The sequence below is a fragment of the Rutidosis leptorrhynchoides genome, chromosome 2 (assembly GCF_046630445.1).
Source record: "Rutidosis leptorrhynchoides isolate AG116_Rl617_1_P2 chromosome 2, CSIRO_AGI_Rlap_v1, whole genome shotgun sequence".
Taxonomy (NCBI): domain Eukaryota; kingdom Viridiplantae; phylum Streptophyta; class Magnoliopsida; order Asterales; family Asteraceae; genus Rutidosis; species Rutidosis leptorrhynchoides.
This window is the reverse complement of record NC_092334.1, coordinates 503,363,612-503,368,746: the sequence shown is the minus strand read 5'-3', so window position 1 is coordinate 503,368,746 and position 5,135 is coordinate 503,363,612. Positions and strand designations below refer to the sequence as shown.

Genomic DNA, 5,135 nt, shown 5'->3' with positions numbered 1-5,135 from the left:
TTGATAAATTACAGTTCATACATAGATTGATTACACAACATAAAGTTACAAATTGATGTAAACATGATTTCTTGTTAAGTAAACGATGAATTGTAAAGGCGTGATTTCTAGATTTTAAGAGCCCGTAAACGCTATGAAAATCATCACTGATGGTACCAAAATTATCCATACTCTTCAAAGTGTCCATGACTTCTAAATCCAAAACGTTTCTATTTTAAGAGTCCGTGCGTTGCACGACAGCTTTAAATCTAAGTAATCGAAATCGTTATAATTGATAGGAAGTTATGGTATATTAAATTTACAAAACAGGAAACGTCCATTGCTAATAGTGATTGTGTTGCAATCAAGTTTACAAAATAAAATAAAATATTAGTATACTAATGAAATTTACAATGTACGTGTCTCAAGTAAGTTGATAAGTAAAGAAACTCATTCATCTAGTCCACGACCAATTAATAAATTTCTCAAGTAAGTTGATAAGTAAAGAAACTCATTCATCTAGTCCACGACCAATTAATAAATTTCGGTTCAGCTCCTTGTAGTATGATGCATGTATATTAGATATACAACCATGCTAACGTTATTACCCTTTGCTAATGTAATCGTCTTTGAGCATATTGTAACTTTGATATTACCTCATTTGCCACGACGAAACAGTAATCGAAGTACAATATGCTCAAAACGACATGATTAAGAGCAAACAGACTACACGCAAAACGCATCTCTCTACTACATCAATCAATAAGGAATATAGTATCCAAAGCAAGGATTATGTAAATCAACCACGATCCAAAGGAAAGAGTTTTGGCTATCAATAAAAAAACTCATGTGGTCCCCTTTATCCAAAAGAAATAGACTATGCTACCATTTTGACCTTCACGATTGTCAACACTAAATAATGTGATCCCGTAACATACTCCGCTGAATAATGTGTCAACCATTATGGAAACCAGTACATTACGAAAATTGTAAAATGAAAATTTCAAGATTCAATGTACATGTTACACATTTATATACAGTACTAAATACACCCAGGATCCAGTAAGAAGGTTGTGGTACTTGCTATATTCATTACGTACGTGACTTCTCAGTAAAAGCTTATATTCTGAAGCTTTGGATCCAACATAAAATCTCCTGAGATGCTTGCAGGAAGAAACAGAGTCGTGTCAACTCTTTTGAGTAAAAGTAACGATTATTCGCTGCACATGCCTTACTACTTCAACTGCAACCGGGTCAGGACCGTAGTTACTTGCCATCATACCCTCTCTCCCTGCAGATACTTTTAACATGAAACGTCCTCTCCTACAGTGTCTGCCCAATCCCTCCTGCAATCTAGCCTCAATTACAATTAAATCAAATTAGTAATGAAAACCAACAACAAATGTAAACAATAGTCAAACTGAAGGAATTCTAAAAACCTTAGTGCGACAGTACTCCATAAAAACGACAACATATCATCAACCTTTAAAGGTTAAGCACCCTCTTACCGCTAGTTCTACCAGTTATATCTCAATAAAGAAAAACTAAAATAACTGGCCAAGATATCTGAAAAACAAATTGAAAACCCGAGAATTAGCTCCCTCTTACCGCTAGTTCTACCATCTATATCTCGATAAAGAATACCCAAATTTTTGGAACATTTGTGTATATATAGTCGCCGAAATTGCCACATGTGATAACATTTAATAAATTCAGTTAATTTGGCATTTTTCGTACGATACAACTTATAATTTGTACTATACAATAAATGAAACATTTCCAACAACAAAATTACAGGTAAAATCAACACCTTCTTTTTAGTTGACACTGAATCTGATGACAACATCGACATCAATAACCAATTAGTCACACCACATAATTCAAGCTTTGTGTTTTAGCGATGAAATGATATACACCCAATAAACAAATTCAATCTTTTTTAGTAAATCAATCTGTTAATACCTTAAATACTTGAAACTCCACACATTTCAAGAAATATAACTACAAGTAATGAATAACATAGATTTAAAATAAAAAGAATGCATAAACTTTTGAAAGACAATTTAACACTATAACTTGCAAAATTTGCTAATTAACCAAAAATACAAATGCATGATACGTAATATCTTATAATCTATTTATAACACTTAACAATTTAGAGCAAAGAAACCAAACAAATACATGAAGCCTACAAACAATTCACAACCAGACCAAGGAAAAGGAACATGACCTGAAACCAAGTAGAGAAGAAATGGACCAACAGTACTGAACATTTTAGTGACAAAGTTGATCCAAGAGCGACCCTTTTTTACCCTAAACCATGACCCAGTTGCGTCTACATTCGCATAGACAAAACCTTGTATCCTAGTTAGTAACCGAGATCTTTGTGTCTAGTGCAGTAGCAGGGGTACCGAAGTGTCCTGGTGCAGACCGAGATCTTTTAGTATTTTATGATGCTAAGCGTAGCATTGTACCAGTTAACCGATTCCCCATTTCGTCAGTCCATTTTTCTTTTTTTTCAGGACATAAAATGAAACACACAAACTGAAATTACAAGGGACGGATATAATCAATCAGACCACGTGTTCATTTTTAACTAAACATAATAACAAAATTTCATGTGGGACACCTATTTATACCAAAATCAAACAAACCTTAATTATAGATAGGTCATAGAAAAAGAAGACTCCATGTAGTGACCGTTGACCGTCTTCTGGGCTTCTATAATGTTCTGTTACAGAGAACTGCAGAATACAAATTCCATGTTTTTTAGAACACCAAAAGTTAATCATATCATAATACATTTTCTCAATGGATTTCATAAGCACCTGATTTGACCGAATAATCGAGCATCTAAGAGGTGTGTAAAGTGTTGGTACCACCTGTCATTTAGCAAGAATTATTTGTACTTTCATGTATCATGTATCAGTAATGCACAATACCAACGGATCATTTTTATGAGTTCGTACTGGCAACCAATCGAGTTCCAACACAAGCGTTCCAAGAAACTGAGGCTGTAGTAAAGAGTTAGCTAACGGATCAGGTGAATCCTACAATTAAGAAACAACTTTAAGTTAGGTTTTTTGTCAGTTTATATTGTGAATCATAATTTAACCAATAGCAAGAAATAAAAGAATTAAGAAAAATGTAGTTTTCTCACAAGATCAAACACAGAAAATGTACTGTCATTGAACAGCACAGCAATACGACCACGGCTACGATCTCCAGGAACAACAGGCGAGAACTTGATTCTCCTAATCCCTTCTCGGTGAGAGTTGAAAGATGAAGATTGTACAGTTGTTGCATCCCACTACCGTATGTTTCCTGATCTGTCACCCATTACCTGAACATATTGGCCTATCGCTGTATAGATTATGAGAGGCAAACTACATTGTAAACCAACTAAAAACTATTACAAAGAAAATGATACTAACCACATGAGGCAAACGATAGGCCATGGCTCTGACAGGTCCATCAGAAGAAGCAAGTGAAGAAGCAGGCCACTTAGGTCTGCACAATGTTAATATCAAATGTTAGATATATTGTATAATTGTATAATATCATTAAATATAACAAAAATTTAGATGCACAAGGTATAACTGTTTTATAGAACTTTCGACCCATCCACCATATCATCAGCAGGGCAAGAAAGCCATCTACTAAATGCCAATCAATATTACCTCTACATAACTTGAAGAGGAGTTTGAAATCCATACTTCTCATACACTACACGTTGTATAGTTTAAATCCCTATTCCCTTCCATCTATGTTTTTAATGAACAAAAGATCAAATCGGAAGAGAACATATACAAAAATTGTAACAACAATATCATTAAGAAATAAAGATTGGTTCTATCTAAATACTTTAGTGTGCGCACTTAATTGAACAACCTAATTTCTACCTACTGAATGAGTTTATCTACTTAACAAATCGTCACCCAAATTTTATAAGCACCATACTGAATGAGTTTATATTAATACATAATATAGAACCTTTTGCTACACCAACCATGTCATGTAATTTACTACGTATAGAACCTCAAGGAGACAAAGATATGTGCCTAAAGCATATATAATTTTCATCCTAAATTTTTCCATGAGTGTAACATATACTATAAAGTATATCAACTAATCAGTATATTCAAATACTCTATGTGTTTTGTAAACTAAAAAAAAAAAAGCAGAGTATCAAAATTAATTCCTGGCTACCATACGTAACGATAATAATTCTATAGACCAATTCACACTCAAATCACATATCAATTCTTCAATCAATTAATATTAATATTAATATATTAATACACAAAATATAATGGAAAAGTAACTTTAAGTTTTTAAAAATAAAAATCATAATAATTCATTCCCAGCTGCGTAAACAAAAATTGCAAAATTGATTGATATATACCTCAAATCGCACTGTGGGGGTGTATTCCATTCAAATCAATCGATTCTGATTGTACCACTTTTCCAATCGATAGGTAGCGATTTTCCGGTATATACGATAATCGATTTGATACAATCAGAATTACACAATAGTATAATTGATTAAAAGGAATAAATTACAAATTGACGCCATAAATTTATGAAAAAATTACGCGCAGATTTCTTCAAGGATCGATCATCGTATCATACTTCGGATTCAGAGAAGCACACGGTAGACTATAGATCTCAAGAGATGAGATATTACAGATTATAGATTGGATGCGTGGGGAATTTTTGAAGAAGCAGTTGTGATTTTTGAAACCCTAAAACTAATTTACACGGCCTGCGTATCCAATCCTTCAATTTTAGGGACACGCGTAATTTTATGTGATTAATTTGAGGTATTGGGTTTGTAGGCGAAGGGTAGGAGTGTTTTCCGGTGGAATCATTTGAGGTTTAGGGTTTGTAGGCGATGGGTTGGAGAGTCCCTGTAGGAGAAGAGAGTGGGAACGTTTTGTGTACACGTAAGTTAATTAGTTAAGCAAGAGATTTACACGTAAGCAAAGAAGTTTAAGGGTAGATTAGGACTGACATGTCAGAAAAATCTTTACGATTTATATTATTACTAGCCTTTAAGAACTCGTGCATTGCACGGCGACTCTTATTCAAACAAACTGAACCTATATGTTATATCATTCTAAAATATAGTATTGGAAAACATTATTATTAATACT

The 5,135-nt window shown here is 33.5% G+C and overlaps 2 long non-coding RNA genes across 5 annotated transcripts; both read right to left on the bottom strand.

The window, feature by feature from the left end:
• Positions 1-901: 901 nt before the first annotated feature.
• On the bottom strand, positions 902-2,295 carry LOC139892760 (uncharacterized). Its single transcript, XR_011774229.1, has 2 exons — positions 1,419-2,295; positions 902-1,332 (listed from the first exon to the last, which is right to left on the bottom strand). It is a non-coding gene; the product is annotated as an uncharacterized lncRNA (long non-coding RNA).
• A 24-nt stretch (positions 2,296-2,319) lies between these two features.
• Positions 2,320-4,912, bottom strand: LOC139892759 (uncharacterized). 4 transcript variants are annotated; one of them, XR_011774227.1, is made up of 7 exons: positions 4,385-4,912; positions 3,414-3,489; positions 3,140-3,342; positions 2,949-3,029; positions 2,808-2,861; positions 2,634-2,723; positions 2,320-2,523 (listed from the first exon to the last, which is right to left on the bottom strand). It is a non-coding gene; the product is annotated as an uncharacterized lncRNA (long non-coding RNA). The 4 variants fall into 4 exon arrangements; XR_011774226.1 differs by having other exon boundaries at positions 3,140-3,336; XR_011774225.1 differs by having other exon boundaries at positions 3,140-3,322.
• Positions 4,913-5,135: the final 223 nt, after the last annotated feature.